Here is a 12523-nt window from a genome sequence, read left to right on the forward strand (position 1 = left end):
CTAGTCTGGTGGAGTATCCAGCTTCGTGAACATGGAGAAGAAATTGCCAGAGGTGTTTCTGGAAGTAGGTTAAAATTCGAAGGGGTATTTTAATGATAAAACATTAAAGGTTAAAATCTATGTCATATGCAGAAGAAATTCAAACTTATCCGGCATCGACAGGATCATACTGTTTAATTTATGGGAGAAATCAATAAATGCGTTTTGTAGAAACTTAAATGTGTCAGGAATAGAGAAATCTAAACTGTAAGAAACATTTGTTAAAGATTAAAAAAATGAATTTACAAGTGTATTTTCCGATTTTTTATTTTTATTTTACTTCAGTCAAAGTTCTCAGAAATCAAAGGGCCCACGACCTGGGGCTAACACTTGAAGTCTATGTGAGATACATAGGTATTCGAATGTTCCATTAAAGTTCTTTATCTCTCAAACACTGAGTTAGTAAAGAAATTGAGAACATAATTTTTCTCTTCCCAATTAACCATTTTCATACGTTGTAGTATATCTTTCATTTTGGTCTCTTGGTCTTACTGGATTTCAGGACAAGAATTTATCTAGTCTGGTGGAGTATCCAGCTTCGTGAACATGGAGAAGAAATTACTTCGAGGGAAAAGTATCCTCATACCAGGTTGTCCTGACACTGACAAATCCCTGTACAGAAACCTTAGATATTCGAGGATAGTGTCTAGTAGGCATTCAAGTTCTCTCCAGTAGGTATTCAAGTTCTCTCCAGTAGGCATTCAAGTTCTCTCCAGTAGGTATTCAAGTTCTCTCCAGTAGGCATTCAAGTTCTCTCCAGTAGGCATTCAAGTTCTCTCCAGTAGGTATTCAAGTTCTCTTCAGTAGGCATTCAAGTTCTCTCCAGTAGGTATTCAAGTTCTCTCCAGTAGTCATTCAAGTTCTCTCCAGTAGGCATTCAAGTTCTCTCCAGTAGGCATTCAAGTTCTCTCCAGTAGGCATTCAAGTTCTCTCCAGTAGGCATTCAAGTTCTCTCCAGTAGGTATTCAAGTTCTCTCCAGTAGGCATTCAAGTTCTCTGTTCCTGTGGAGAGACGTTGATGATGAAAGAGAGAAGAACTGATGTTATGTAGCCAACATGCAGATAATTGATAAAATTGTTTTTAAATGTTTTTTGTTTGTTTTTTTTTACATAGGCATCACCACTTATCAAGGCCAAGAGGCCACTCGAGGATAAGGTTTAAAGAGTGTACAGTAGAAATTGGACAATACAGTAATCGTTAGCAAATGGAAATTCGGTAAATTTGTTAACAAGTGGAACGGCTCATCAAGAACTTGTTTACGTCAGACTTGAAGACAACCATATTGTAGTCGGCTGGAAAGCAGGAAAACGGAAGACAATTCCACAGGCGAGCAGTTCTAAGAAAGAAACTTTGTTCATGGAATCTACGTTTAATTTTAATTGTTAAAATAAGATTTCTTGTCTTCTTCTTCAACAGTTTTTTCGATTTGAACGTAACAGAGTGATTAACTGGTTTTGTCCCATTAAAATGGTAAATTAATCAAGAGAGAGAGCGAGAGAAGTACATTACTGACTTTATTTTGTATTGCCACCTGGACTTGGGGTTACTGATCAGACATATGTGTTTCTATGACACTTTTATATGCTAAAGTTTGATAAGAAATTTTAACTATACAATAGACTAGCAGGAAGTTTAAAATACAAAAGTCAAGTATCATACTTCAATTGTGCTCTAAACAGAAAAATTAATTTCTCTTACATATCAAAGAACTTACTGTTGATTTTATTTGTAGGGCTTTTTTGCTTGTGCAGTGATAAGGGCTTGAATTTAAATTCAAAATGAAAAAAGTCAAGTATCATGGTTGATTTGTGCTTTAAACAGCAGCATTCATTTTGAACGTGATCCTGTCATATCTTAGAACATACTGTTGATTTTATATGCTGGGTCCTTCTGCTTGTGTGGTAATAAAACTTCTTAAATGCACTTGTAATGTTAGGCTGTATAAGGTGTCAACTTTGGTCAAAATCGCCTGTTCCTTCCTTCATCGGATTATTTCGATCGATACTTATCAAAGACATCCCTCTACAAAACCTATCTAAGAACACTGCCAGATACATGAAGTATATTGGTGCAAATTTTTTTAAAAATCAGCCCAACCGTTGCTGAGTCTATAGGAAACAAATTCTGAACTTCAATCTCTGGTCCCCCCGCGCCAATCTTCCACGAAAAACACCCGTCTAGTTGAAACCACTGTCAAAAATTTTCCCCACTCTTTATCTGTGCCAAAACCAAAACGTAGATTCCATGAACAAAGCTTCATTCTTAGAAGTGTACGACTATGGAACTCTCTTCCGTTTGCCTGTTTCCCACCTGACTGCAACCTGGATGTCTTCAAGTCCAACATAAACAAATTCCTGATGAACCGCCCTCTTAAGTAAGGCACTTTATCAAGTCTCCAATACTAAGGATTACTACGATACTATCCCATTGATTACTGTACATAATAACCCTTATCCTCGAGTGGCTTCCGGGCCTTGATAAGTGGTGACTACCTTGTAAAAAAAAAAAAAAGAAAAAAAAAACTCACAGAGTTCCTTTTTCGGAACCGTTAAAAGTCAATTTCACCTTTCTACTGTCTATTTGAAAATTACAGTTGGGGTTAAGTTACTAATGTTGTCCCCCTAAAAAAAAGATGAAACAATTAAAAAAGGGTAAGAGGAATTCATTTTTGACTCTTGAAGGTTGATTTTGGTTTTCTTTCTTTCGTATTGCCAACTTCCGGGTTTTTGAAGCAGACGACTTCCTGTTCCGCCATCAGGAATTGGAAAGAAACAGTAAGTACGAGACCATCCTCCGCGATTCCTCATTATTATTATTTTTATCGGCTGTATCCTTCCCGTTTCTTTTAGAGATTAACCACTGTTTATCCTCCGAGTCATTAATGGAATGAATATGTAATCCAATAATCCGAAAGGTTTGAAATTAAACAAATGACACTTTCATCCTGTAGCGTACGCGCGTGTTTATATATATATATATATATATATATATATATATATATATATATATATATATATATATGAAAGACCTATCTCATAAATAATATAAATATAATTAATTATTCACATATTAAATGTCAATGTATATATATATATATATATATATATAGATTTACGATTTTATCCGTGTGTGTGTTTTTTAAGATCCACCCTCGTATTTGTGATTCTTTTAAAAGAGATAGTGGCGGCGGCGGCGACGACGACGAAGTACACTTTTTTTCTTTACACCTGTAGCTTTTATTTATTTTCTTAAAAAAATAAGGGAGGGTTCTTATTTAGAATTCAACCTAATGAAAAATATACGAGAAAATCTTTATGAAGTATTTACCTGTCACAGAACGGAAATGTCATATTCCAAAAACCACGTAGATTGATCAGGTAGTCTTATTTTTATAAAGAAAATACTTTTTAAACGATTTGAAGCGATTAATGTGCAATCGTTAGCATTACAAGGCTTGGCTCGCAAGTTTGAATTATTGTGAAGTTATCTGTCCTTGTTTTTTTTTTTTTTTCAAGCTAGCAATGCGGGAAAGTCTCTTTTTGCTTACTTATAAAATTTGATTTCTTTAGTTAAAAATAAAATCTTATTTGATTGATTTAGGTAATTTTTTGAATATGACATATTCGTGACGTGACTGGTGCATACATTATACTTTTTTGTATTTTTTTAAATAAGCACCCAAAAATACATTTTTAATGTCAGCTTGTTTATCTCCCATTTATTAATAAAATATCAAATATACAGAAAATCTAGCAATTCGGAATCTTAACTCATTGATCTAAGGGAGGTAACTCTATTTTACTAAGAATTTTATGTAAAAATATTTCATAATATTAATTACAAAAAAATAAATAAATTTAAAAATGCGATATTGTTGGGTTTGTATTACTGTACACATAGATTCGAAAAAGTTGTCAAAAAACAAATATATAACAAATAAATGTTATCAAAGGCAAGATAAGTTACTTTTCTACCTAACTGGATATATTTTTTGTGTTTTTATTCAATGTAACATGTTTATTCAGCTCGAAAAACATACATTGTTTACCGATGTATTGGAAAATTCAAAATGGCGCCCGACTCTCTCTTTAACATGGTAAGTTTGGGAAAAGGTGTTATAAATAATAAACTAGACAAAATACTATTAAAAAACCACCGAATATATGTCAACTTTAATGTCATGGTATTGAGCGAATTGTTTTTTTTTTTTATTCAATTGTAAGGTTAAAGTGCAGAATAGGTACAAAACACCCTCCCCATTTTAAGAATGGCTTTTTAAACGTTATTATTTCAGCACGGATCAATAAGTGCACTAGTACCGTTTTTTCTTAAAACATTCGAGTAATTGTAAGAAAACGTCATTCTTTTCAACTACTTTAGTAAAATAGTTACCTCCCTTAGAACAGTGAGTTAAGATTCCACATTGCCCCCCCCAAAAAAAAAACACTAAAACTTCGTGTTCGATATTTACTCTCCTTCTCGTTTTTTTTCTGTAATATTCTTTATTTTTCTTCCTCGATCTTTTCCGTTGTACCTACTTGACTCCCCATGAGGACAAAATCTGTTTTTTTTTAAATGTGGTTAGGGATGCAGACATCCGTTCTTCTCCCATTCGAAAGGGACCACGAGGTTTGATTGACACTATCAACAATGAAGGCACCTCAGGCGAAAAACAATAACATTTAAATCCCACCCCTATCCAAAAGGAGATAATGCTTGGGAAGATACGCCGTCCCGTCCCCATTCGAGACCGAAAGATACTACACTTTCGTTCAAGCCAAAAAGGTCGGATAAAAATCGGCACTTAAGTTATGCACTTTATGTTTACTGTGTTGAAATAATAACGTTATTATTTAGAAAACCATTCTTAACATGAATATGGTGCTTTGTAATTAATCTGTACTTTCACCTAAGTATTAAAACAAAAATATCGTAAAACTTAAAGTTAAATTGAAAATACTATTTTTTAAAAATAGCACGGTAACATAAGTGCATAAACACCTGAAAAAATCTACTTTGCTTCCCCTTCAAATTTCTAAATAATAACGTTATTATTTCAGCACGGTCTGTAAACTGCAAAAGCACCTTCGTTTTTTAATGTGAAAAAATTATTCCCCCCCCCCCCAAAAAAAATACATACAGGGACCACAGGGTGTAGAGACAAAAATACCTGTATAGTCCCATCGGCACTTTATCGCGAATGAGCTCCCATCTCTCTCAGACGAGAGGTAATTTAAATTCCTCCTCTGAAAGGAGGAAGTAATTCCTGGGAAGATGATCTCCTCAGATCGAACAGAGACACTTCTGCAGTTTAACATTCATAAACAAATTTAGAAAACCGTTCTTACCATGGGGGGGGGGCTTTGTTTGTTCTTACGTTGTCAGGACGGAGCTCTCCTGAAATGAAAATTAATTTACTTATGGATGTTAAACTGCATGAGTGCGCAAACAGATACTTTTAATCGTAGCCAGATAAAGCCAAGACTGTCCCTGTATTTATTTATGACCTCTCCCACCCCGACGAGAAATGAATGTGTCCACACAGTCGGTTTTTAATGTAGGAAAAACTCCCCCCCCCCAAGTGAATTAAGATTAAATAAATACCTGTAACCACTTAGGAAACAGAACTATTCCTCTCTAAAAATGGTGGTAATGCCTAGGAGAGTAACCTCTTCTGACTACATCTTGATTCTAACTCCGACCGGGGCTTTAATTTTTACCTCGTTTCCACCTTAAAATTTTCCTTTAAAATGACGGGGTATGCTGAAAACGAATATCGCATTTAAATTTTTGCGCAAAATAAGTAGTTTTCCGGATATGTAATTTCTTATGTTATTGCTGGTAGCCATATTGGTATGCACGAGCGTGCGCTCTTGCGTGTAAACGCAATCTCGAGAAATTAGGCGCAAACGTGCATGTAACAAGATAGCCACCAGCAATAACATAGGAAATGACATTGCTTAATATCCGGAAAACTACTTATTTGCGGAAAATTTAAATGCGGTATTCGATTTCAGCATACCCGAAAACACGGAAAGACGTCATTTTAAAGGAAGATGTTAAGTTGGAAGCCAGGTAAAAAATTTATCAATAATAATAATAATAATAATAATTTATTATTTATACAATTCTTACGGTATTTTTAAGTAATCTTTACGGTTATTGCTTCCACCACACTTCTGGCTGCTCCTTCGTTATTAATTATTATTATTATTTTTTTTTACGGTATCGTTCGTTTATTAAATTGTTAGGTGAAAGTACAGAATAGCCAAAGGTAGCCCCACCCCACCCTCTTCCCATGTTAAGATTTTTTCCCCCAAAATAATAGCGTTCCTGCAATTCTGAATTTTTTTAGATGAGATGTGAATGTTTGTTTTGATTTGATTCTCATCTTGGGTTTTATTGGCACAACGTTTCGGCCGTTGTAACAGACGACGCTCCTCCTCTACCAGAGGAGTCGTCCTCTCTGGTGTTAAATCCAGTAGAGAAAAGGAAACATGGATTGGGTTTGTATTACTGTACACATAGATTCGAAAAAGTTGTCAAAAAACAAATATATAACAAATAAATGTTATCAAGGGAAAGATAAGTTACTTTTCTAACTAACAGGATATGTTTTTAGTGTTTTTATTCAATGTAACATGTTTATTCAGCTCGGTTGTGGTTGTTATTATTATTATTATTATAACCACAACCGTGGCCTTTTGGCTAGGAGCAAAGTGTAGTATTTGTTCTGATGCTACAATAATACACTTAGTCTATCATGTCATCGGTCAATGAAGAAGTCCTTCTAGACTGAGGCAATTTAAATTTTTGTTTCAATCCAGAATGCCCTAATTGGGTGAGCTGGAATTTCTTCATGTTAAAAAGTAAAAACCGATTCTGTGTCTAACTTTGCCCTCGTGGGGAGGCAATAAACACAACCTAATCCCCATTTTTTTTTTTTTTTTTTTTTTTTTTCACTTTCTTTGGAATATTCCAGGGAAATGCCCTCTGTGTCCGATGACCGTGACTGTTTTTGGAAAATGTTACGAATTCGAAAATAAACAAGAATGGCGAGGAAGAACTTTGGCTTTCGGGACAAGATCACAGTGTAGTATCTGTTCTTCAGATGCTGCACTTTAATTTCTTGTTCTGTCAGTGGAAGAGAAATCCTTCACGACTGAGACAATTTTTTATTTTTGTTCCTTTTCTCCACGTTAAAAAAAACGACCCTGGTGTCTAACTCTGTCCCGTGGGGAGGCATTGTAAATAGGAACAGAATACCTGTAAAAAAAAAAAAAAAAATGAAAGATTTTTTTTTTTTTTTTTTTTTTACTTTTTTCGAATAATGTCGACGAATCTTCCAAGAACGTAACTTCAAATTCTTATATACAACAAATATCTATTTTACTTTAAGAGAAAACAACGCTTCGTTTTTTTTTTGTTGCTTTTTTTTCTGTTGTTACTTTTTTTTTTTTTTTTAAGTCTTCGAGATATTTACCATTTTTTATTTTACTGTGAATAAGGAAGAATCCAGTTGTGTACGGTTTTAACGTCCCAAATTCTATTTCCTTCAAAATACGTCATTTTTATACGCTTATTTATTTATTTTGGTCCTTCTCCAGAAATCAACCTAATTAAAAAAAAAAAAAAATACAGAAAAAATATTTATAATACTCGTCACGGATCGAAAGTGTCATATTTCAAAAATCACGCAAATTGATCAATTTTTTTTTTTTTTTTTTGTAATTAAGAAAACAACTTTTGATACTATGCACTTTTCTTTTATACTTGGGAGTCATCACTTGTCAAGGTCTAAAGGCCACTCGAGGATAAGGGTTAATGATTGTACGGTGGTAGTGGTAGTGTTAGTGTAGTAATCGTTAATCGTGTAAATTGGGTTGAATTTAATTATTTAAGGAGACGGCTCAACAAGAACTTGTTTGCATTAGACTTGAAGGCTGCTATGTTGTATTCAACTTGGAAGCAGACCAGCAGAACAGTGTTCCACAGGTGGGCAGTTCTGGGAAGGAAAGAAGCTTCGTTCGTCGAATCTGCATTTAGATTTAGGCATAAGACAGAGTTGGCGAAATCGTTTATACTGGTTGTAAACTAGTCAGGCGTTTTTTGTGAAAATATGGCAAGGGGAAGACATAGATTGGAGCTCAGTCGAGCACTTGCTATGAAAATAACGATAGAGCAGAGATAGGCTCGCAACGTCTCTTGTGTGGGAAAGAGTTTGTAAAGGGGGAGAAAAGGACATCACCAACTAGGTTTCGTAGTCGATTTTGAACTTTATCAATGTTGGATAGAGCGCATTGAGCAGTTTCTGGCCAGATGTGGCAACAGTACACCATTTTGGGGCGTACTTGGCTCTTGTACGGATAGAGTATTGCATGGAGCGGTAGAGTGATCCAACTATTTTTCCAGGGATTTTGTACCATGCTGAAATAATAACGTTATTATTTAAAGCCATTCTTAACCTGGGGAAGGGATAATGTTTTTTTGTAACTATTCTGTACTTACACCTAACAATACCCCCACCCCCGTGACTTTAACTTGAAAATATTATTTAAAAAATAGCACGCTACAATAAGTACATAAGTACTCAAATTTTTTAAAACCATTTTAAGCGATTGTGAAATCGTTTGCATTACAGAACTAATCTTGCAATTTTGAATTATTGTGGAGTTATCTGCCCTTGTTTTTTTTTTTTTTCAAGATGGTGAAGCGAGAAAGTCCCATTATGCTTACTCAATAATTTGATTTTTCCAAGTTAAAAATAAAACTATACTTGATAAATTTATATGATTTTTGGAATATGACATCGTCGTTTAATGACGACTATGTACATCATAAAAGGTTTTTCTGTATTTTTATTTTTTTTTATTTAGATTGATTTCTGGACTTGCACCTTTATTATTATTTGATTTGTAGTTTGATAATGACATTGCATGTTAAGTCATACTTTATTTAAGGTACTTGTGCAGTTTAAAAACCGTGATATTTTCTAGAAAGGATTTTTGGTGCTTGTTAAAATAGTCAACAGATCAATTTTTTGTTAAATATGTGGTTTTAATCAAAAGCAACAGTACTTATTTGTCATGTCGAAAATAGTAATATATCCAGAAATTATAAAAATGCACCGAGTAGAACAAATGCTATTTTGTTTTTAATTAAAAAAAAAAGTCTATCACTATCGGCTAAAACAGAACGTCGGCCATTATAGTTATGAAAAAGGAGATAAGTATGTCCCCTGTATTTGCAATCTTCCAGGTGTTCACATCTAGGGAAAATGCAATTCCCCCAATTTTTTTGTAAAAATTACTTTTAACTATAAATAATTTTCTACTCAATGAATTTTCGTAATTTTTGGATATATTACTATTTTCGACATGACAAGTAAGTACTGTTGTTTTTGCTTAAAATCACATTTAAAAAAAAAAAATTGATGTGTCGATTATCTTAACAAACACCAAATTTTCATGCTAAATTCAATCGTAGCACTTATGCAGAATACAGTTCGTGCTGAAATAGTACCGTTATTATTTAGAAATCCATTCTTAACATGGTGATGGGGGGGGGTCTTAACTATTCTGTACAATAAACATATCATAAAAAATTACAATTAACTTGAAAATCTTATTTTTTTTAAAATAGCACTGTATTCTGTATAAGTACTTCTTTTGTTTATTAAATTGTTAGATGAAAGTACAGAATAGTTAACAAAGTTCACCTTCCCCCATGTTCAGAATGGGTTTCTAAATAATAGCACTATTATCACAGCATATGGCATAATCAGGTTGACACATAGGTTCTCGTCAAATCACTGGAGTTAAGCAAAGTTGAACCTGCCAAGTTTTTTTTTTTAAATTTACATTTTACCCCAAACAAGGCACAGGGCCACTTATCCATGAGGGGCTACTATTTGGGACCAGATTTGCAGGAATACTATTTATGGAGTTGGGCAGTGAGATGTCTGTTCACATTACATTTGAATTTCTCAGGGAAGCAGGGGCCCAGGAGGGAATTCCAAAGTGCAGGAGTCCAAGCGAAAAAGCCATTTGAGTAAAAGGCTTTACAGCATCGAGGGGTCTCTACGGTGTACGGGTGGGATTTCGCTGCTTTTTGGGTTCGTCGGGGATATTGTCATCAAGGGTGTACTAGAACTTGGAGTTTGTCAGAGTACTTGCGATTGAAATACTTGTAAAACGGGCACAAAGATGCCACGTTTCGGTGATGAGACGGAGGTTAAAGTTTAGTTCATAGTTCAGGACATATTAGGTTAGCGACTCTTTTTTTAACCTTGAGTGAGAGGCTAGAGGCAGATGCACCAGCCCAGCTGTGGTAACAATACTTCATGTATGGGTTAACGGTGGCCTTCTAGAGATACAGGATATTATCAGGTGTGAGTCGCCTTTTAGCACGATAGAAAGAGCCCACCTTCCTCATAGAAGACTTAGCAATTACCAGATGGACGACCATTTGAGAATTCTAAGCACTGTATGTGTTCTCTGCTTTTTTTTTTTTTTTTTACGAAGGAGTCACCACTTATCAAGGCCCAAAGGCCACTCAAGGATAAGGGTTAATGATGTACGGAAGTCAATGGGACAATATCGTAGTAATCGTTAGAAATGTAAATTTGGTAAATTGGATTGTTTAAGGGGAACGGCTCATCAAAAACTTGTTTTTACATTGGACTTGAAGATGACCATATTGTAGTCAGTTGAAAAGCAGGAAAACAGAAGAGAATTCCACAGGCGTGCAGTTCAAAGAAAGAAGCTTTGTTTATGGAATCTACTTTTCGGTTTAAGCACAGATAAGGAGTGCTTATTTCGGTATTGTTTCCAGTCGTCCTGAACCTCCACTTGCCATTAGTATATAATAACATTGACTACAGAGAGGTGTGGTTGGGGATTGGACAACTCTTGCCACAAAAATTCCACGAGCAGGCACCCTTACAGCAGGTATCCATAGTCTATCAAGACTGAAAAAAGCCATCATATTATTACAGCACGTTCCGTAAATTACACAATGTGTATTTGTATAAGTTCATTCCCTATGGACTCCGAAACTTGGTAGTAATGTTGAATTATCAAGTTGACAAGAAAGTTCTTGTGGTTTTTAACTTTTAAATTCTGATGAACATATCTCGGCTCAAACAAAATTTTATTGATCGAGCATTGCTGTGGAGGCGAATTGGGTCTATTCTGTTGACTAATGCTAGGTGTTGTTGTTGAAGTTTCTGATGCATTCATCCATTTGTTGACAGATACGTTCTTTGCAAAGAAGTGAAACTCATCAGATTCAGCCAGATGTACTCCCCACAACTATTTGAGGGCATCGAATCTCAGTAAAAGGTCGTAGTTTCCTTTTGATGACTAAGACCTCCCGGTGCAAAGAGAACAGGTTGTCATCGTAAGCTTAATTTGGTCAGTCCCACAGCATCTCATAACTTTTCCGTCTGCGGTTATCACTTTAATGGTCTGGCGTCTACACTAACGGCACACCACTTTGTTCATCAGAGTTTTGGAACAGCCAGCGTCAACAAGGGCTGATTATTGTCGTCTCTTGATGTGTACGTGGTTGATTGGATGTGTCTCATTTTTCACTTGCTTGGAGTGGAGACTGACACTTACGTCAGCCAACCCCCACCCCCGTGTTCGCTTCCCTCATATTCTGAAACAAAGTGACCGATCTCATTACACTTGAAACATCGTTATTTGTGTGACCTTCACATACTTGTTCCATCAGGCCATCTCATTATGCGGTCTTTAGTCATATGGTCCTGGCCATTGCTCCTGTAACAGATGATCCCTGTTCAAGATTTCATTATGGACGGTGACTTTGACTTCATCTCAAGGTGGCTGTATGGCTGCGACAGTTTTTCAGTTGTATCTCATGCGAGCACCTTTGCCCGAATTAACAAATCGCCCATAGTCAAAGTTTCAATGTTCGGTGCAACTCTATTGAGATATTGGGAAACTCCATCACAAAGTTACTTTCATTGCCCTCTCGAGCCCTTTACAAGTGAATTCAGGCCATTCCTGCGGGTTGTCATATTTTGCTGGTGTATACCTCCACATGTACTCCTACCAACTTGTTTCAGCTGCCCGCATGTGGAATACTGTTCCATTGGCTCGCTTCCCGGCCAACTACAGTATGTAGCCTTCAAATCTAATGTAAACAAATTCTTGTTGAACCCTCCTCTTAAATAATCAAATTGTACCCAACTTACACCATTAACGATTACTACACTACCAAATAACATTCATTAACTCTTGTCCTTCAGTGGACTTTGGGTCTTGATAAGTGGTGATTCCCTTGTAAAAAAAAAAAAAAGTCCCCAGTCACATGTAAAGTTAATGATGTGCTATTTAATGTGACACCTGTACCACATGACCCAACTTTTCCAAAGTGAAAAATGAGGCTAGAATTTGGTACCCCATCCATAGACTAGCATGCTGGGACTAACTGTAGGTTCTCTGTCAGTACTCGGAA

The 12523-nt window shown here is 35.5% G+C and overlaps 1 protein-coding gene across 2 annotated transcripts in view; it reads left to right on the forward strand.

Annotated features, from left to right (window-relative positions):
* Nucleotides 1-2733: 2733 nt before the first annotated feature.
* The window catches only part of LOC145287748 (sodium leak channel NALCN-like), a 275430-nt gene continuing 265640 nt past the window's right edge, over nt 2734-12523 (forward strand). For both annotated transcript variants that reach the window (XM_080135514.1, XM_080135515.1), the window contains exon 1: nt 2734-2814. The gene's annotated coding sequence lies outside the window, so the exon portion shown is untranslated. The remainder of the gene's footprint in view (nt 2815-12523) is intronic.

This window comes from Euprymna scolopes, chromosome 11 (genome assembly GCF_053919585.1).
Source record: "Euprymna scolopes isolate OS-2025 chromosome 11, ASM5391958v1, whole genome shotgun sequence".
NCBI lineage: Eukaryota > Metazoa > Mollusca > Cephalopoda > Sepiida > Sepiolidae > Euprymna > Euprymna scolopes.